At 39.0% G+C, this 22,727-nt stretch overlaps 1 long non-coding RNA gene across 1 annotated transcript; it reads right to left on the bottom strand.

Annotated features, from left to right (window-relative positions):
• Nucleotides 1-1,439: 1,439 nt before the first annotated feature.
• On the bottom strand, nt 1,440-19,993 carry LOC112579114. Its single transcript, XR_003103513.3, has 4 exons — nt 19,883-19,993; nt 19,281-19,366; nt 4,291-4,425; nt 1,440-3,608 (listed from the first exon to the last, which is right to left on the bottom strand). It is a non-coding gene; the product is annotated as an uncharacterized LOC112579114 (long non-coding RNA).
• Between the last annotated feature and the right edge of the window lie 2,734 nt (nt 19,994-22,727).

The raw sequence follows: 22,727 nt of genomic DNA, 5'->3' as shown, positions 1-22,727 counted from the left end.
GTAACAATATTTACTTGAGTCTAGTCTTTATTTTAACAAGTGTTAGGCAGACAGTTTGCTCTTGAACAAGGTCACACATTATAAAAGCTGCTATATAGAGGATTCATATTAAGCATAATTACATTTCTCTTTATGTTGGACATATTCATAAATAGCTTAGTTTTCACAATTTGAAGTAACGTTATTTTCTTGTCTTGACCGTTACATGGTGCCATCAGCGAGCTCACACGGAGTCTGGAGTTCTCACTTTCCATATCAAGAACATAAAGACGTCTTCCCTGGCTGATTTTCCAAGAGGTAAGATAAATCCTGGCCTGACTTTAGAGTCTATAATAAATGAGTGGGTGTCTGCTTTGTGAACTGAATACAGAATTCAGGTTTATATAAGCAACAAGTTTGGTTTGAATTAGAAAAAAATGGTGGTACTTTTCAACTGGCTTGCTAAATCATTGTCAACTGAGTTCTATTAAATTCTATTATCTAATAGCAGAAATCAGGATCATAATTTTAGATATAAATTTAATAAAATTTTCTTTTGTAAAGATATTGGGTTTAAATATATTTCTTCTATGATTTTCCTCTAATCCTAAGAACTAGAAATTCACCGAGAGACCTCATAATTGGTGAGAGATTGCATTCCCAATTGACACAAAAGAAAATATCAGTTTTGCTAAGTTTTGAATTAAATTTTCCTGAAGAACTAATTAAAAGATTCTCTTATGATTTCTGCCACACCTACTTATTTGGGGATAAAAATGAGATCTGTAAAATTTTGCTTAACATAACATATAGTATGTTTGAAAACTAATTATCATACAATATATTTTTGTTTCCTAGACATCCAATAGATAACTTTGATTTTTTCCCTCTTGCAATCAAAATTCTCACCTACTCCTTATTAATCAATTATTAAGGATAGTAAAACAATGAGGAAAAACTAATGTTATAGGACTTTATAACTAAGATACAGGCATTATGCTTCACATGGATTATAAAAATAAATCAAGTCATATGGAATAAGGGCAGTTTTAAGTCATTTGCAAATAATTATATTTCACCCTAAATTTATAAACTGTGGCCTCTCTCAATATCATTTTCATCACTGCTTAAATATTCTGGTATTTCACTAGAATCATGTAATATAAGTCATTTTCCTTTCTTTTCCTTAGTAGCATTAAAATGTGTATATATTAAATTAATTATATTTCAATTAATTTTCATTTGCAGTTTCTTTTCAATCACAATGAATTTAGAAATTAATTAACTTGATGACACACTACAAAAACAGAATTAAATGGAGGCTCATCTCTAAAACCACATAAGAAATAAAATGTCGTCTGTCATTTGAAGTTATTGTCCCTTATCACTTAACTATCAAATAATATAGTTCTGACATTTAGAAGAAATACAATGTGCATAATAAATGTCAAGGCTTTTTTTCTTCCTCCAATACAACTTTATTTTCAAAAAGCATAACAATAAAAATGCAGGTATCATGTAATTTGTTCTTTTCACACTATAATCTTTGCCTAGAACACGCATCAGCCAAACCTGATATCTGTTGCCTAGCAACCATCTGACAATTGTATGACTTAGATGACCTGGATATATTTCTGACTGTTAACCCTTCTACAACTGAGTTAATTAAACACTTAGAAGCTCTTAGGAATCCTAGGTAAATAATATTGAAATGGAATTTGATTTTAACCTTCAATGATTTAATTAGATTGATTATTTTATTAAAAGAATTAAAGAATCAGAATAAAAATGGCAAGGTTTCACAAACAGCAATAAACTATTTTATAAACATATAACGACAGCTTCAATGTTCTCATCTAGTAAGCTTAAGAAAAATAATACACTGAGAAACTCTTGCAATTGAAGCTTCAGTTTCTACCCTTATCATCTAATTTATATGTGTACATGATTTTCCAAAATTTCAGTGTCACAGAAGAACTCTTAAAAAATAGAGTCATTGACATTAGCTCAGTTTTGTCAATGACAGACTTCTCTAGTGCTTAAAAAAATCATAAAGATAAACAAAGAAATGTTAATCTGCCAAGCATTCAAGAAAATATATTAATCTCTAATGTAAATATGAAGCAATAAAAGTAAAGATTGCATCTGTTAAAAAATAGTTATACTTCAAAAAATACACTTACTGGATATATTATGCAAGCACTTGCAAATGAAGGATAAAGAGACAAAGAAACAAGAGACTGAAGTCTTTCTTTGCAAAGCAGTGACATTTAAATAACTACAATTTTCCCACTTCTTGAGGCTAAAAAATAACCAAGTGCTTTGCTGAACTCTGACAACGCTGTATCCTTAAAATGTTAATTTCTACTTTAGGAACAAAATGTGCAAGGTTTTTCAAAATTTTCAGTAGCTATAAATAGAATAATTTTCCCCATCGCATTAGTCAAACTATTATTAAATTTTCTATGGGTAGAAACAGGCAACAGAAGACTGTACCTGTGCATCTGTATACCTAAAGTAATTCAGAACAAAACCAACCAGCTACTCACATATTTAATTTTCAAATTACTAATATTATTAACTATATTTTCCGATTATGCTTGAATACATTTATTATTAAAATCAATTTATTAAACCCTGAGTGGAAAAGGGCAGTGATTTGTAAATTAGCTAAATGTTTGCAATATAGAAAAATGGTCCCTACTAATTGAAGAGAATATCTTTGATTCTTCAGGGATAAAATATTATACTGTTAACTGTAAATAAAGGCTTTTTTAAATACTTGAAGTATGAGCTTTAAAACAATGAAATCAATAAGCTAATTTACATCATTCAGTTAATTATTAAGTTGTAAATATAGTTCAACTGATGGTTTTAAATTCAATAAAATATCTTACTAGAGTTCTTTTAGCAAATTTTAAGTTGTATTTTTTGGAAGATAATAGGAGAAAAGTTAAGATTACCATACATTCCAAGAGTTTTCTATCAAATGGAAAAAGAAAGAATGGTAACTAAAGAAAAGAATCAGAGCAATTCAGGATGCTTGTTGTTATTCATATTCTTGACAGTAGACTGGAAGAGTAAGGGCAATAAGAACAGAAGAAAAAGATACCATTGACAGACCAGGAGGATGACTATTGTGGAAGGAAATCTGAGACGAGGAGAGAAGGGAAAATCTCCAGAACACAGGTGGCAGAGCATCACCGGGTGCTGGATTAAGCAGTGACGGGTAACGCAGGGACTCAGTGTACATGCTGAGTTGAACGCTGCAGACAGAGGACTACAGAGACACAAGTTTCACCTTTGCTTTTCCCTTTACTTGGATGCAGCCAGGTGGGACTTTCACTTTGTCAAAGATGAAAGACAAACCATCTTTCCATCACAAATTTTCCAGTGTAGTCTGACCAAAGCCCATCCATGGGAGGTTTCATCTGCGCAATCATAGCTGAGTCAGCTGCGCCCGGTAACACCCCCCGGGGTTGAGGGAGAAGGCAGCATAGCTGGGAGGAGCCGAGAACAGCTGGAGCAAACGCCTTCACACGCTCTGCTGGAAATGCCTTCCACGGAACAATGTCAGAGGCTCTCTGCTTATGCAAACGCAAAGGATACAGAACAACAGGGCACTGATCCTACAGGACAAGAAGGGAAAAGAAATTAACTTATGAACACAGACTTCATTCCAGGTGTTTTAAAATTGAGCTGTCGCTCAGTCGTGTCCCACTCTTTGCGACCCCACGGAAGGTAGCCTAACAGGCTCCGCAGTCCATGGGATTTTCCAGGCAAGAATACTGGAGTGGGCTGCCATTTCCTTCTCCAGCAGACCTTCCCAACCGAGGGTTCAAACCCGGGTCTCCTGCATTGCAGACAGACGCTTTACCATCTGAGCCACCAGGGAAGCCCAAAATTGAGCACAATTATCACCAATGAATGTTTTGATCTTTTTATTTTGCATTGCGGTATAGTCGATAAACAACGCTGTGATGGTTTCAGGTGAACAGCAAAGGGATTCAGTCTTACGTGCACATGAATCCATTCTCCCCCTAACTTCCTTTCCATCCCAGCTGCCTCACAGCATCGAGTGAGTTCCATGTGCTTGCTCTACACAGCGGGTCCTTCTTGGTTATCCATTTTAAGTATAACAGTGTGCACACATCCATCCCAAACTCCCTCACTCTCCCTTCCCCTCTCTTCCCCCAGCAACCGTATGTTACAGAGTGTCATTCTGAGTGAGGTAAGTCAGACAAAGGAGAAATATCATATGACATCGCTTATATGTGGACTCTAAAAAGAAATGATACAAATGATGCTTACTTATAAAACAGAAGCAGACTCACAGACCTAGAGAATGAACTTGCCATTGAATTTTGGTATAATTTCCGGTGCCAGTTTAGGCTTGTGAACTTGCAAAGTTATTCAGTCTTTATGAAACCAGATTTTCTCTGTTAACTGAGAAGAACAATACCGTTATTAAAATGAAATGAAATGATGACATATGTAAAGCACTTAGGTAGTACCTGGCACATGTAAGTACTTAAAAATAGAGGGAAAATGTATGTAATTGGAGGTTACAGGATGGAAAATTTTGCACTTATAAACACATTCGCAGATACTCCAATAGTATGAAAACAACAAATATAAACAGAGTTTCATTTGGCATATTCTTTGCACTCAATGTGAGCACATTAACTCATTTATAGTCGCAAATATCTTTGTGAAATGGATACAATTACTGTCACCAAGTGAGAAGCCTGGGACTAAAATAACTTTTGTAAATTATCAAAGTATCTAACAATTTTTAAAACCTAATTTCTGCCAAGCACTTTCCTATATGCTCAGTCTGCAGAAGTCAATAAGACAGAATGAAGATCAGAAGAGCTAGTCTCCTACCCTGGGCTGTATTCCAAAGCCTCTGCCCCCTTCACATGCCAGTTTCTAACTTGGAACAGCGAAACGGAATGCCCTTTTCCCTGGTGGTGATCAACCAAGAGAATTCTAACAAGGAAGCCACACTTTTAATCGGTACAGAGTATCTAGACCACAGAGTGAGCAAGCTTAGTGTATAAATCGCAGGGGAAAGTTAATGAAACCAGAATGTTGAATATGGTTACATATATATTCAGCCATAATTGGGCAGGAGTAAATGTTGGTTTTATATCAGCGATCAAGCCAAAATAACTTAATGTTCATGAGGATTCAAGCTAAAGGTTAATAGAATAACTCATGCATTCAATGCATATTTACTGAACACCTAAGTGCCAAAGTATACTTTCTAACTCCTAAAGTAGGAATCACAAAGGGAAGGAGGAGCAGGAACTAGGGTTTTTAAGGACGTGTGTAAGCAGGCGAGGGAGACGTGTGTGAGTGCTGGCGTGGGAACAGACAGAGCTACAGAAGGAGGTAGGAGAGTAAGAAGAATCTCATCAGGACCTGGGTCACAGCAGTGTGTCTTGAGAAAAGAGGTGGCCAGAATGATTCTAGAAGGTTGTGGTGGCCACTGTTGTGTGCTAACTTAATTGGGCCACACGGTCCCTAGATAATTGGTTAAACATTATTTGGGGTGTGTCTATGAGGGTGTATCTGGATAAGATTAATATCTGAATCTGTAGCAGAATAAAGCAGAATGCTCTCCCCAGGTGAATGAGCTTCACCTAATCCACTGAATTCCTGAAGAGAACAAAAATTTGGAGGCAGGACTGGGGAGGGTGAGGGACGGGGAGGCCTGGCATGCTGCAGTCCATGGAGCTGCAGAGAATCAGACACGACTCAGCGACTGAACATCACCACAACAGAACTCATTTTCTCCACCTGCCTTTGAGCTTGGACACTGGGTCTCTGCCTTTGAACTTAGACTGTGACTGGTACTCAGACTATCACTGCTCTTGGGTCCCCAGCTTATTAACTATAGATCTTGGGACCTCGAGTCTCCATAATCATGTGAGCCAATTCCTTATAATAAATAATCTTGGTTCTGCTTCTCTAGTGAACCTTAATTAAGATTCACTAAGAGTGAATCATAAAAACAAAGTAGAGAGAGAAGTGCTTCAGACTGAATAAAGCAGGCAAGTCTCTGATGCAGGATGATGAATAAGGAACCGGAAGAAGTTCAGTGGACCTGTAGCAAGCATCCTAGGGAGGAAAAGCACAAAGATGAAGCTGTGTTGGAGAAGACTCTTGAGAGTCCCTTGGACTGCAAGATCCAACCAGTCCATCCTAAAGGAGACCAGTCCTGGGTGTTCATTGGAAGGTGAATGAAGCTTCAATATTCACTGAAGCTGGATGGGAAGAGCTGACTCACTGGAGAAGACCCCAGTGCTGGGAAAGATTGAGGGCAGGAGGAGAAGGGGACGACAGAGGATGGTTGGTTGGATGGCATCACCGACTCGATGGACATGAGTTTGATCGAGCTCCAGGAGTTGGTGAAGGACAGGGAGGCCTGGAGTGCTGCAGTTTATGGGGTGGCAAAGAGCTGGACAGGACCTGGCACCTGAACAAGGCAGCTTGAATGCATCATGCAGGAAACTGTAACCCGTGCTCGGGAGTTTTAGCTTCAATCTTTGGGCAGAGGGAGTGTCTGGTGAATGACATGATGCAAACAGTTCTGTGCCTGCATTGGTGTCTAGCGAGAGGTGGCTAACTGAACTGGAGGCTGCTGCAGTAAGACGGGTGGATGATGCTGATGGCCTAAGATGGTTAAAGCTGTGGAGGTGCAGAGAAGGAAACAGATTCAACTGGGGTGGTAGGATTCAAAAGATATATTTATTGATTGAACACAGAGGTTGTCTACAGAGAAGGAGGCATTTGGACTACCCTCTGTCTTCTCAAAACATAAGCAAAGCTAACATCTGGGTGGTGGTTTCATTAAGAGTTGTGAGAAGGGACGTTAACGAGTTCAGCGCTTCCTAACTGTAGTTGAACGTCGGTAGTAATGAACAGGAGGCAGTACAGAATGTAGGCATGGAATTCAAAAGAAAGACCTGGCTTGATTGAGTAGATTCAGACGTCTTTGGAACATTAGACTTGTAGCCCTTGGAAAGAATAAGACCCTCCCATTGAGAGCACTCACACACCATCTTACACAGTAAACTGCTAAACATTTAAAATACGTAGAAGAGTAGAGGCACTTCACATATTTGCTTTCTATTTTTAATATAACATTTCTGCCGGGGAGGAGCTTTATAGGAAACGAGCATCAGATGCTAAAAGTCATTCTGTGACAATAGCCCATATAGGACGAAACAATTAGGGAAGGTAACGGCCGGCATTGATAGGAGGGTGTGAACCAGTTATAACTAGCGGTACCTAGAGCCGGCATTCAAGAAGGCTGATACCAAATAAGATGCGTTTTCAAAGGAAGTATCAACCCATTAACTTCATATGTTTAATGAGCACACAAGTGGTCGTGGTTTATTCCATTTTCTACAAAACGTATTTGAACAATATATCTAACCACATGTCATGAAATCTTGTGAGCTTTATCTCAAGGTGAAATCTGAAGTTCCTTTTCCAAAAAGATTTCATATCATTCATGAAATAAAACTCTATCTTGATAGTAATCACACAGCAGATTCCATGCATCATGTCACGTTCAATTCCTGTTCTATTGGTCAAACATCAGTATGCATTAGTAATACAATGGGTCAATCAAAGGCTACATAGTGAATCTAAAACTATCAATATCTTAACAATTCTTTATAGAGTACACATGACTCTTTAAAATTGTCTTTCGTAAATACTATCCAAATAAGACAAGCATAGACTCATTCTTTTCCCTTTCCAACTTTTCTATATCATTTAATGCTGTAATTATTCTTCCACTTTACCTGTTTCTCTTCCTTTCTTTTCTTAAAAATTAATTAATTTATTTTAATTGTAGAATACTTACTTTATAATATCGTGATGATTTTTTCCATACGTCAACATGAATCGGCCACAGGTATACATGTGACGCCCCCATGCCGAACCCTTCTCCCACCCTGGTTTCCCCACAGCACCAGCCTTGGGTGCCCTGCTTCATGCATCAACCTTGCACTGATCCTCTATTTTAGACGGTAATGTACACATTTCAAGGGCGTTCTCTCGTATCATCCCACCCTCGCCCTCTCCCACAGAGTCCAAAACTCCATTCTTTACATCTCTGTCTCTTCTGCTGCCCTGCATGTAGGGTCACTGGTACCGTCTTTCTAGATTCCATATATATATGCATTAATATACAGTATTTGTCTTTCTCTTTCTGACTTACTTCACTCCGTATAATAGGCTCCAGGTTCTTCCACCTCATTAAAACTGATTCAAATGCATTCCTTTTCATAGCTGAGTAATAGTCCATTGTGTATATATACCACAGCTCTCTTATCCATTCATCTGCTGATGGACATCTAGGTTGCTTCCATGTCCTGGCTATTGTAAACAGTGCTGCGATGAACATGTCTCTTCCAATTCTGGTTTGCTCGGTGTGTATGCCCAGCAGTGGGATCGCTGGGTTGCATGGCAGTTCTATTTCCAGTTTTTTAAGGAATCTCCACACTGTTCTCCATAGTGGCTGTACCAGTTTGCATTCCCACCAACAGTGTAAAGGGTTCCCTTTTCTCTACACCCTCTCCAGCATTTATTGTTTGTAGAATTTTTGATGGTGGCCATTCTGACCAGTGGCCACTCTGTCTGGTCTGACCAATTTAAAAAGCAGAGACATTACTTTGCTGACAAAGGTCTGTATAGTCAAAGCTATGGTTTTTCCAGTAGTCATGTATGGATGTGAGAGCTGGACTATAAGAAAGCTGAGTGCTAAAGAATTGGTGCTTTCGAGCTGTGGTGTTGGAGAAAACTCTTGAGAGTCCCTTGGACTGCAAGGAGATCCAACCAGTCCATCCTAAAGGAAATCAGTCCTGAATATTCATTGGAAGGACTGGTGCTGAAACTGAAGCTTCGATACTCTGGCTACCTGATGTGAAGAACTGACTCATTGGAAAAGACCCTGATGCTGGGAAAGACTGAAGGCAGGAGGAGAAGGGGACAACAGAGGATGAGATGGTTGGATGGCATCACTGATTCAATGGACATGAGTCTGAGCAAGCTCCAGGAGTTGGTGATGGAGAAGGAGGCCTGGTGTGCTGCAGTCCATGGGGTCGCAAAGAGTCAGACCCGACTGAGCGACTGAACTGAACTGATTCTGACTGGTGCGAGATGATACCTCATTTCAGTTTTGATTTGCATTTCACTAATAATGAATGATGCTGAACATCTTTTCCTGTGTTTATTGGCCACCTGTACGTCTCCCTTGGAAAATGTCTGTTTAGGTCTTTTCCCACTTTTTGATTGGGTTGTTCCTTTTTCTGGTATTGAGTCGCATGGGCTGCTTATATATTTTGATGATTAATTCTTTGTTGTTTCATTTGCTACTATTTCCTCCCATTCTGAGGGCTCTCTTTTCACCTTGCTTATAGTTTCCTTCATTGTGCAAAAGCTTTAAGTTTAATTGGGTCCCATTTGTTTATTTTTGTTTTTATTTCCATTACTCTGGCAGGTGGGTCATAGAGGGTCTTGCTGTGATTTATTTCAGAGGGTGTTCTGCCTATGTTTTCCTCTAAGAATTTCATAGTTTCTGGTCTTACATTTAGGCCTTTAATCAATTTTGAGTTTATTTTTGTGTATAGTGTTAGAAAGTGTTCTTCTCTTTTCACCTTTAGGTACTCAGCCTCCTGAAAGGACATCAAAAGAGCTAGTTTCAAGACAAAATATTCTCAGCCTACATTTAGAGGAGGACAATAAATATGTTTGATATTGAAAACATAAAGAACTTCACAGGAAATTTAGTCATGAAAAGTTGGGGTGGAAAGACAATCAGATCAGATCAGATCAGTCGCTCAGTTGTGTCCGACTCTTTGCGACCCCATGAATCACAGCACGCCAGGCCTCCCTGTCCATCACCAACTCCTGGAGTTCACTCAGACTCACATCCATCGAGTCAGTGATGCCATCCAGCCATCTCATCCTCTGTCATCCCCTTCTCCTCCTGCCCCCGATCCCTCCCAGCATCAGAGTCTTTTCCAATGAGTCAACTCTTCGCATGAGGTAGCCAATCTACTGGAGTTTCAGCTTTAGCATCATTCCTTCCAAAGAAATCCCAGGGCTGATCTCCTTCACAATGGACTGGTTGGATCTCCTTGCAGTTCAAGGAACTCTCAAGAGTCTTCTCCAACACCACACTTCAAAAGCATCAATTCTTCAGCGCTCAGCCTTCTTCACAGTCCAACTCTCACATCCATACAGGACCACAGGAAAAACCATAGCCTTGACTAGATGAACCTTTGTTGGCAAAGTAATGTCTCTGTGTTTGAATATGCTGTCTAGGTTGGTCATAACTTTCCTTCCAAGGAGTAAGCGTCTTTTAATTTCATGCCTGCAGTCACCATCTGCAGTGACTTTGGAGCCCAGAAAAATAAAGTCTGACACTGTTTTCACTGTTTCCCCATCTATTTCCCATGAAGTGGTGGGACCAGATGCCATGATCTTTGTTTTCTGAATGTTGAGCTTTAAGCCAACTTTTTCACTCTCCACTTTCACTTTCATCAAGAGGCTTTTGAGTTCCTCTTCACTTTCTGCCATAAGGGTGGTATAATGGTAATGACTTTAATAATGACTAATATTTGTTGAGCAATGCTTTATGACAGGTACTATGGATCACAATAAACTGTGGAAAATTCTGAAAGAGATGGGAATACCAGACCACCTGATCTGCCTCTTGAGAAATTTGTATGAAGGTCAGGAAGCAACAGTTAGAATTGGACATGGAACAACAGACTGGTTCCAAATAGGAAAAGGAGTTCATCAAGGCTGTATATTGTCACCCTGCTTATTTAACTCATATGCAGAGTACATCATGAGAAACGCTGGACTGGGAGAAACACAAGCTGGAATCAAGATTGCCAGGAGAAATATCAATAACCTCAGATATGCAGATGACACCACCCTTATGGCAGAAAGTGAAGAGCAACTAAAAAGCCTCTTGGTGAAAGTGAAAGTGGAGAGTGAAAAAGTAGGCTTAAAGCTCAACATTCAGAAAATGAAGATCATGGCATCCGGTCCCACCACTTCATGGGAAATAGATGGGGAAACAGTGGCAGACTTTATTTTTTGGGGCTCCAAAATCACTGCAGATGGTGAGTGCAGGCATGAAATTAAAAGACGCTTACTCCTTGGAAGGAAAGTTATGACCAACCTAGACAGCATATTCAAAAGCAGAGACATTACTTTGCCAACAAAGGTTCGTCTAGTCAAGGCTATGGTTTTTCCTGTGGTCATGTATGGATGTGAGAGTTGGACTGTGAAGAAGGCTGAGCGCCGAAGAATTGATGCTTTTGAAGTGTGGTGTTGGAGAAGACTCTTGAGAGTCCCTTGAACTGCAAGGAGATCCAACCAGTCCATTCTGAAGGAGATCAGCCCTGGGATTTCTTTGGAGGGAATGATGCTGAAGCTGAAACTCCAATACTTTCGCCACCTCATGCAAAGAGTTGACTCACTGGAAAAGACTCTGATGCTGGGAGGGATTGGGGGCAGGAGGAGAAGGGGACGACAGGATGAGATGGCTGGATGGCATCACTGACTCGGTGGATGTGAGTCTGAGTGAACTCCGGGAGTTGGTGGTGGACAGGGAGGCCTGGTGTGCTGCGATTCTTGGGGTCACAAAGAGTCGGACACGACTGGGCGAGTGATCTGATCTGATCTGATGCAAATATTTTAGGTGCTAATTAAACTAAAAATATAAATTAGAAATCCTGTGGGACCAAAGAAATAAAGGAAAGGAAATAACATTTGTTGAACATCAGCATTGTGTCAGATCTTTGTATATATTATTAAACTTATTTTTCTCAGAAAGCTTATCAGATGACACTTAGATTCAAACCCAGATATTTTTGGCCAACAAATGCTCTTGCTTTCTTGTATGAGGCTTTGACCTGTATCAGGTAGCCTCCTGGGGAAGGGAGAGGCCCTGATCCTAATGCAACTCAAAACCATGCTGCTGGCGACAGTATCAAGAGACAAAAAAAAAAGTAAGCCCTGGGCTCCTGAATAAAGGGAAAAACAGAGGCAGTGCTTAGGCGATGCATGCCCAAAGTAAGAAAAAGGAGGAATTTTCAGTAATGAAAGGTGAGATGCTGCTGCTTTGAACAGGATGGTGAGTGTATCCCACACGTTGGGACGTGGAAAGTCACCATTTTTTACAAACGAGGGTCTTAGAAGGGGCGTGCCTGGAAGCCACATTCCTAGCTAGGTCCTTTCAATAGAATCATTTTAAATGATCTAGTGATGGTTTGAAATATGATACATAAACGTGGTTATTTTTAGTTGCATGTAAAGACTAAATAAGGAAACATATCAGGACTTCTCTGATGGCTCAAATGGTAAAGAATCTGCCTGGCAATGCAGGGGATGTGGGTTTGATCCCTGGGTCAGGAAGATACCCTGGAGGAGGAAACGACAACTCACTCCAGTACTCTTGTCTGGAGAATCCCATGGACAGAGGAGCCTGGCGGGCTGTATAGTCCATGGGGTCACAGAGAGTCGGACACAACTGGGCAACTACCAGTCCTAACACCAGGAAACACATCAGCGAAAGGCCGGAGCTAGTCTTAACACACTCGTAGGAATAGATCACACAGCTTTAACTCCAGGATGCTGGGGAAGCAGGCAAAATCAGAGGGTCACTAAGACCCAACTTCTGCTCCATGGACGAAGAAAGACTGGAACTGCGATCTGCTATGTCATGGAAGAATCTTTAAAGAGAAGACATGACTCGAATTCTCACAACTGTCCCTGAATTTTTAGACATGATTCTAATTCTCATTATTGTCTTTCAATTTTTAAAAGATGTTCTATGAAATAAAAGTAGAGGCCAAGACTTGTCCAATAGGGGATGTACACAGAGAAATGACAATGAATATTAGGGCTAGGAAAAGTTATAATCTATATTTCCCATTAATGTCAGATATCACTGAAATGATATCTAGAAGAAGGAAGGCACTTTAATGAGTCCTTATTCTTTCATTTGCGTGGGGGTTGGGGGACAGAGGGATAAAATTTTAGTCCTAAACTGCTCGTCTCTCACTGGCGTTACAATAGGATTGTCATCGGAATTTCATTTTAAAGGGCTAAAAATTGACAGATCAGAGGATGAGATGAAAACTTTGCTTGACTCTGCTAGTACAACGATCTGGAGTACAATGGTAAAAAAGCACAAAACAGAACCAGCTGGAGCTCGTTCCCTTCACTGACTTATTAACGAATATGAAAATCATATCTGCACTGCAATCTGTTTCCCCAAATATATCTAAATGAAGAAAAGGAGGTTGCTAATGGTGATACCATTAAATTGCAAAATTTTTTTCCACTATTATTTTCTCTTAAGTCTGAAGGAGTATAATTTTGCTAACCTTAAATTTATGGTCTTAATTAGTATTAAAGATATTTTAAAATGCAGAAACAAAATTTATCATTTTTTTTCAAAGTTGCTATACTTTTTTCTTTAAAGAAACACAAAGGAGAAAGTTACTTAAAGATCAGCATTTAAACAGTCATAATATATACATATACAAATATCTTGAACTGCATGTATTTTATATAACGAATTGATATTCATCCTAGCTTTTCCTTGTTTTAATGCATCCCTTGTTCCTTCCCCATCAGCTAACTCAAATGCCTAGAGCTTTACTGTTTTTCTAGAAAAGACCTCTTGCCATTGTGCCTTTGAGTGAATAACATGCACGGCTCACACCCACGCCCATTCCAAAAAAAAAAGGATGTAAAAAAATGACATGAGGGATGGTACGGGGAGGGAGGAGGGAGGTGGGTTCAGGATGGGGAGCACATGTATACTTGTGGCGGATTCATGTTGATATATGGCAAAACCAATACAATATTGTAAAGTTAAAAAATAAATAAATAAATAAATAAATGAAAAAAAATAGAAAAAAATGACATTAAAATCTAATGAAGTTTAACATCTTTTTGATAATTTCAAAATTTCAAACTCCATGGTGTTTGTTGCACCTCTGACAGTTTTTTAAATTAATTTATTTATTTTAATTGGAGGCCAATTACTTTACAATATTGTAGTGGTTTTGCCATACACTGACATGAATCAGCCACAGGTGTACATGTGTTCCCCATCCTGAACCCCCCTCCCACCTCCCTCCCCGTCCCATCCCCTGGGTCATCCCCGTGCACCGGCCCTGAGCACCCTGTCTCGTGCATGGAACCTGGACTGGTGATCTGTTTCACACATGATAATACACACGTTTCAATGCTATTCTCTCAAACCATTCCACCCTTGCCTTCTCCCACAGAGTCCAAAAGACTGTTCTTTATATCTGTGCCTCTTTCGCTGTCTTGCATATACAGTTGTTGTTACCATCTTTCTAAATTCCATATATATGCATTAATGTACTGCATTGGTGTTTTTCTTTCTGACTTACTTCACTCTGTATAATAGGCTCCAGTTTCCTTATGAACTACAGCATGTTCTTTTTTTTAATTATGGAAATTTTCAAACATATAGAAATTTAAGAAAATAGTATAATAAAGATATTTTATCTACTTTTATCTTAATAGTGATTAACATTTACCAATCTCAGCATATCTCTGGAAAAAAAAAAAAAAGAGTTGTGTGCCCTTATATAGGAAAATAAACTTTGAACCACAAAGTAATAAACTTGCCATCATATTTACATTATAATTATTTTAAACTGGGTCCCATAAACCCATAAGTTTAAAATATTGTCCTTTCATTAAACTCTTGGGTTTATGGGATCCACTTTAAATCTACATTTTACATATAAAGATATAAGTATATCTATATGTAACTCCTCTACCGTCTGTCTTAAAGAATGAAATATTTACTGGATACTGATTTCAACTGGAAAACATAATACTGGAGGTCAGATTCTGTGTCTGCCACAACAGACCAGACAACCCTTTGCCAGTCACTTACATTCTACATTTTCTGGCAACAGTTTCCTCTGTTCCAAGTTTAAGAGGTTAACATCACTTCTGACTTTAAGATTCTGTGATTTCCAGAGAGTATAGTTCAGTAGTGTGGCTACCAAAATTATCACTATTATTTGAGATATGGCTCTCATTTACATGGCTTTCCCACAAGTTTTTTATTTTCTTTTTTTAAAAGACATAATTTAAGTTGTTCAAATGTTCAGAACATATGTGAACTATGGACTTCCCTGGTGGCTCAGACGATAAAGAATCTGCCTGCAATGCAGGAGAGATCTGGGTTCGATCCCAGGGTGGGGAAGATCCCCTGGAGAAGGGAATGGCTACCCACTCCAGTATTCTGGCCTGGACCATGGACAGAGAAGCATAGCAGGCGACAGTCCATGGGGACAAAGAGTCAGACATGACTGAGCAACTTTCACTTCACTTTTCAAAGGCAAAGTTTAAGGGATAACCAGAAAATGTGTCATACACCCCATCAGAGAACAAATCTTTTTCAAATAATGTCATAATAAGAGTCCTTGAAGAGTGTGGTAGAAATTTCTGCAAAGCCATCAGTAGCATGAGACTGCAAAGGAACATAGAAATGAGTAAAACTGAAATTCACAGCATGAACTAAACCATTGAGTGTTCCCAAATCCAAGGACAGAGAATATTCTCCCCAGATTGAAAGAAAAGACTAACTTGGAAGATCCCATAACAAAACTGAAAATTGTACTAATTTTCTTGTTGCAGTAGCCGCAGATTTGATGGCTTAAACAATACAAAACTGTTACGTTTCATGATTTATTATCTGTAATCAGAAGCCTAGCACTGATCTCACAGGGTTAATAGCAAGGTGCCCATGGGCCTGTCTTCCTTTCTGCAGGATCTGGGGGAAATCCATTTCCTGGTCATCTGCGTACTCACAGAATTCAGGCCCTTGCAGCTGTAAGACTGAAGACTTTACAGGGGATCTTCCTGGCTGTCAACACATGGGAGCACTCTAAGCTCCCAGAGGCCTTTCTCCAGTCCTCACACACGGAACGCTACATCTCTGAACCAACGATGGGGCGCCAAGTCCTTTCCACATGGCCATCTCTCTCTCTTTCACAGTCAGGAAAGAGTATCTGAATTTAAGGACTCATGTAATGAGATCAGGCACATCTGGATAATCCAGAATATTCTCTCAATCTCAGGGTCCATAACCTTTATCACATCCGCAGGGTAAGGTAACAGAGTCATAGGTTCTGGGGATTAGAGCATCAAAAATACAAAAATTTATTCAAAATGGATCACAGAGCTGAATGCGAGAGGTAAAACATTAAAACTCCTAGGAAAAATTATAGGAGGAAATCTTTGTGATTTCTGGATTAGGTTATGGATTCTTAGAAATGCAAGCAGGCAAACCAAAAGTAGATAAATTAATTTTATAAAAATGAAAAACATTTGTTTTTTAAGGAATACCATTGAAAAAATAAAACAACAACCCAAAGGAAAAAATATTTTTAAATCATATGTGTCATAAAGGAAATGCATTCAGAATATATAAAGAACTTTTACAAGTTAATAATAAAAAGATAAAGCAATTAAAAACAGACAAGGAATTTGAGTAGGTATTTCTTCACAAACCATATTCAAAGAGCTAATTAAACACATGAAAATATGTGCAATCAACATTAGCCAGGTACCGCTTCATACCTGCAAGACTGGCTATGGCCAAAAGACAGCCAAAACACGAGTGTTTGGTGAGGATGCAGGGAAGTTGGGAACCTTATATCCTGCAGGAGGTATGGAAAACAGTCCAGCAGTTCCTCAAACGGTTAAATACAGAATTACCATATGATCTAGTAATTCCTCCCAATCAAGAGAAGTAAAAACATTCATCCACATAGAAACTTGTACATAACAGCCAACATGTGGAGACAGCCCAGATGTTTATTAACTGATGAATGGACATATCTATTTATTAATAAATAATAAAATCTGACCTATGTAGATAATAGAATACTCTTTGTCAATAAAACATAAAAAGTAATGGATGAAGGTCAAAAGCAGGACACTCTAGTGAAAGAAGTCAGTCACAATAGACCATATATTGTATGATTTCATGTAGGAAACAATGGTGGTCAAATTTTGAAGACAAATATGTTGATGGTCGCCTAAGGCTAGGGTATCTGGAATGCTGGTACAAGGATTTTACTTTGTAAATTAATGCTAGATTTTTGATTGATGAAAATGGAGTAAAATTAGATTACGATTGTAGCTAACTGCGGATATCCTAAAATTAACATTAAAAATATTGAATTTTACACTTTATTATTTATGGTACTAAATGAAAACTATTTCAAAAAGTATCTACTTTAGATTTGTGATCAGCAGCCTGGCTCTTTTGTATATTGCTTTCAAATTCTCAATCCTTTATTAGCTTTTCTCTTAATACATTTATGAGGATGATTAGCCTAATGTTAAATAGAAAAAAAATCACAATGGTCATACATATCTCATTTCTCATTTCAGGGAAAGTTTCTAATGCTTAATCATGACTCATTGTTTGCCATAGATTTTGAGAGCTACCCAACTCATATTTTGCATTCTCCATAAAGAATTTTCAGACTACTCCAGCCTTGAATCACATCTTCCTCTTTGAGTGTCTTTGATATTTACTGTCTGCCTCATGCATGTAAAGACAATAATCTTTGGGTTCTGATATTGCTTAATACTAAAGAACTTTCAGAGTAAAATGAATGTCATAACTTCCCAGGCTATACCAGCACAGAATGAGCTACTTCACCCTGACATACCCATGGCAGCCATTTAACATGTAGTGCCAAACAGATTTAAAACAGTTTTCCATGGTTATCAATTAATTTTATGTATCTTTTATGACTGCATCTCATTTCTCCTATTAAGCTCCTAGTGGGCAATAACTGTATTTATTCGTATTTCCATGAAGTTTAAATATAAGTTCTCAGTAAATGATGGTCAAATTGCTATAAACACAGTCCTGGAAAGGCCTGGCCTAGCACTAAACTCCGGTGTTTATACTGGATTCAGCATTTCTTCCATGTCTCTGTAGGACACACATTTTTTCAAAGGTGTTGTGTTGTGTGTGTGTGCTCAGTTGTATCCAGCTCTTTGCAACTTGGTGAACTATAGCCCGCCAGACTCCTCTGTCCATGGAATGTTCCAGGAAAGAACACTGGAGTGGTTGCCATGCCTCCTCCAGGGACCTTCTCAACCCAGGGATTGAAGCTGCGCCTCCTGCGCCTCCTGCATGGGCAGGCAGATTCTTTACCGCTAGTGCCACCTGGGAAGATTTTTTTCAAAGAGGAGGGAATACACATTTCAAGACCTGGGTTAACCAGGGTGAGTCTGGGCTGGGAGACTTTGCTGTACTCAACAGTTAGTACAGCTTCATGCTGCTGCTGCTGCTAAGTCGCTTCAGTTGTGTCCGACTCTGTGCGACCCCTGAGACGGCAGCCCACCAGGCTCCTCCGTCCCTGGGATTCTCCAGGCAAGAATACTGGAGTGGGTTGCCATTTCCTTCTTCATAGTTAGCAGCAAATTCGTCTTGGAGACCAGGACCTATGCAATGTCAGTCCATCTGGGAACCAGGTACATTCTTGTTTTCCTTTCCTTTCCTTAATTTTTTTTTTTTAATTTGAACATTCTGTTTTAATGGTCGACTGTTTTAGCTCCAATTTTGTGCAACCTCAGAATCAAAGCGATTTAAAGAAACTATTTTCGAGGTAAGTCAGGCCTATGTTTCCCATCTGGAATATGAACAAAGAAAAGGCTGAATCATCCGCCAACCTCGTGTCGTGAACTGATATTAGCACTGTGGTTAAACCTCCCCGACTGTGTTCTATTGATTGAGCAACGAAACTCTGCTCGAACTTCTTTGCTCTTCCCTTTTCACACAGGCTTTCACTTCATGAACTGGCTCCTGACATGTGAACTGTTGTCATTCCTTGAGCCGCTGAGTTAAAAATACCCAGACTTCATCAATAAGAATTATAGAGTTAGGTTTTTTCCAGTCTGCCAGTATCACCATAAAAATGTGAATAACATCTTTAGATCAAATAGTACATAAAAGAAACTTTAGCAATAAAAATTAATAGGGTATCCATTTACTGCCTTACGGTCTGTTGCTTATTGAATTAGTCCAGTTGCTGGGGATAAAATCATAAAGCTTACTAAAGAAAAATAACATAAAAATGTATTTGTTTATGATCTTTCAATACCAAGAGAGGAATCAAATCCCTGATTTGAAAATCATTTTTCAAAAATATAACAGAATACAGAATAAAAAAGCAATTTACCTCTACCCAGTAGGATATGTTCCGACTGCAGGAACCAGGCAAAGGAGCTCTCCTCCATGTGCAGTTTTTCAAGGTGAAAGAAAATCCTTGTCAAATCCCAGCAGTGGAAGGAAATGAGGAACGGTGATTAATAACAGTGTTGGCAGGACAAAACAAACCTTGAGATCTAAGCAATCTTCCATCATACAGAAGGCACATGAATCTATTATCTCTCTGCGTTTTTTAATTGTTGGCTTGTTATTTCTAAAATACTGTGGAATTCAGTTTAAATGTCTGCAAATATTTCTCATCCTTAAAGTAGAATTATAGAAAGTATTAGTCAGCCACATACATACCCAAATGCTCCTATTATTTTGAAGGACATAAAATACTTACGCTTTTCCAAGAGTTATTTAGTAGTTTGAAACCAGCATTGCTCATCCACTGTCTCATACAGCTTCCAGCTACATAAACTGAACACCACTGAGGCTGGGACTGCCCCATTTCAGAGCATGACTAGGATTATTATGCCTCTCCTTAAATAAGAAAATATCATCACAAATATCCTCCCTTGGAATATTTCGTCTGATTAACAAACTCATACATTTGTTTTTCTTTTTTACCTTTGATCCATAGGTTTAAGGGATCATAAATGGTGTCCTCTCTGGAATAGGATACTTCTGTTCCATTTGGGATTCCTCAAATTTGAACATTCATCCTTCCTAGTAAGAAAATGATAGCACATAAGAGAGAGTGCTCGCCTGTCACACTGTGCACATCAGGGTGGCACCAGCTGCTGTTGGAGGCGGGCGCGGCCACCCATCCGGTGCCCTTGCCTGGAAAATCCCACGGGCGGACGAGCCTGGTGGGCTACAGCTCATGGGGTCACAAAGGGGATACGACTGAAGCAACTTAGCACACGGCTGTTGTTAACAAATGTATCTCAAAAAGATCCAAACAATTTAGATTATTTTGCATTTCACAATATTACTGGAAAGGCAAATGTTTTGGTGGGATAACTCTCATCCACGTAATAACTCAGGGACGCAGGTTCAAGCGCCTCTGCAATGGGTAAGACCACCACTGATGGGTGACCGTCATCCCCGCCAGCCTGAGGGGATGAAACAGGGCCCGCATACAAGAGCACCGGAAGAGGCTTGCAGCACCTCCTCACGGCGACTCTGCTACAGTTAGAATAACTCGCCATTCTAATCACCAGCTGAGAAATAAGCGCATGCTATGTACCCAGAAAGCAAAGGGAATACATACTTTGATGAGCAACTAGTTGCTTCTCTCACAGTTAAAGAACTTAAATTATACTTTGTGAAAAATTAATGTTTATACTTCATAAAAATCTGAGTAATTAGGTCATTTATAAACTTGGTATAAGTTCAGAATACTTTATATGATGTATTTTATGACGCAATGTATCCATTTCCTAAAAATACTTGGACTCAAAGGAGTTGTGTGACTTGATCTGAAGTCACAGATTTATGTCGTTTTAACTACATTCCTGCATTGCATTGCAAGCAGATTCTTTACCGCTGAGTCACCTGGGAAGCCGACTCATTGGAAAGGTCCCTTTAGTTAGGAAAGAGTGAAGACAGAAGGAGGAGAGGGTGTCAGAGGATGAGATGGCTGGATGGCATCACCGATGCAATGGTATGAACTTGGGCAAACTCTGGGAGATGGTGAGGGACAGGGAAGCCTGGTGCTCTGCAGTCCACAGGGTCGCAAAGAGTCAGACACGACAGGGGAACTGAACAATAACAGCCACAATCCTAGCTTATTTTTTTTGCCCTGCAACTTATGGAATCTTGGTCCCTGAATGGGGATCAGCTCAAGCCCCCTGAAGTGAAGGCCCACAGCCATGACCACTAGAACACCAGGGAAGTCCCAAGCCTAGCTTTTCTACCAGGCATTTTCAGTGTCCTCAATAAAATGCCAAGAGCACTAATAAAATTGTGTCTGCTTTGCATTCAATCTACTTATTGATCTTTTCTTCCAACAATACCTCATGCTAACATAAGCCAAAACTTGCTGTACAGGTAATAATCATAGAAATTGAGAAAAGATGTGATAAAGTGACCACTATTTCAGACACCTAACAGGTGCTCATTGCATTTTCAAACTATCTGACATTTTATCAGAGACAAATCCTGCTCCAGGTGGCTTCAGTGGTGAATTCTTCCAGACATTGTAGAGAGAAAGAAGACAATTGCATGCAATCTATTCCAAAAACAGATGAGGACAGAGTGCTTTCCACCTCGTTCTGTGACGCCAGCATCTTATCAACACCAAAAGAAGACAAAGACATTACAAGAAAGCTACAGCAAAATACCCTCCATGAAAATAAATGCAAAACTAATCAACAAAACATACCAAACTAATTATAGTAATATGTGAAAAAGAAACAAGCGGATGTACCCTGCAGATGCATGGCTGGTCAAACATTTAAAACTCACCTGACCTTATAAACAGGCAAAGTGGAAAACCCATGGAAGCTTTTCAAACAACGAGCATTTTATACAAGTCCACACCTGTTAATAGAAAATAAACCTCTCAGCAGACTAGAAATGTGTAGAAACTTCCATTAGTCTAATAAGTAGCATTAAAAAAACTACAGCAAACATATTTAATAGTAAAAGACTGAATTTTTCCCCAAACTGAGGAAAAGCAATGATGCTCACTTTCTCCTCTTCAACATCATACTGATAACACAAGGGAAATAAGCATGCATACAAAGTGGAAGGGAATCAAATTACCAATGGTATTTTTCACAGAACTAGAACAAAAAAATTCACAATTTGTATGGAAACACAAAAGACCCTGAATAGCTTGAGAAAGAAAAATGGAGCTGGAGGAATCAACCTTCCTGACTTCAGACTATACTACAAAGTTACACTCATCAAGAAAGTATGGCACTTACATAAAAACAGCAATACAGACCAACGGAGCGAGACAGAAAGCCAGAGAGAAACTCATGCACCTGTGGGCGCTTCATCTTTGACAAAGGAGGTGCAAATATACAACAGAAATACAATATTGAAAGCCTCTGCAATAAGTGGTAGTGAGAAAACTGGACATGCAAAAGAAGAAACTAGAACACCTCCTAACACAATACAAAAATAAATTCAATATGGATTAAAGACTTAAATGGAAGGCCAGACTCTATAAAGTTCTTAGAGAAAAACATAGGCAGTATGCTCTCTAACGTAAATCACAGCAAGATCTTCTTTGACCCACCTCCTAGAGTAATGAAAATAAAAACAAAAATAAACAAACAAGATTTAATTAAACTTAATAATAAACAAAATTAAATATAAAGCCTCAGAACCAGAGAAAATAACTACAAAGGAAGTAACTAACAAAGGATTAGTCTCCAGAATATTTAAGCAGCTCATACCACTCAAAATCAGAAAGAAAACAGCCCAATCAAAAAATGGGCAGAAGACCTAAACAGATGTT

This window comes from Bubalus bubalis, chromosome 15 (genome assembly GCF_019923935.1).
Source record: "Bubalus bubalis isolate 160015118507 breed Murrah chromosome 15, NDDB_SH_1, whole genome shotgun sequence".
In the NCBI taxonomy this organism is placed as follows: domain Eukaryota; kingdom Metazoa; phylum Chordata; class Mammalia; order Artiodactyla; family Bovidae; genus Bubalus; species Bubalus bubalis.
Note: the sequence above shows the minus strand (reverse complement) of the source record. Positions and strands in the feature narration are given on the sequence as shown.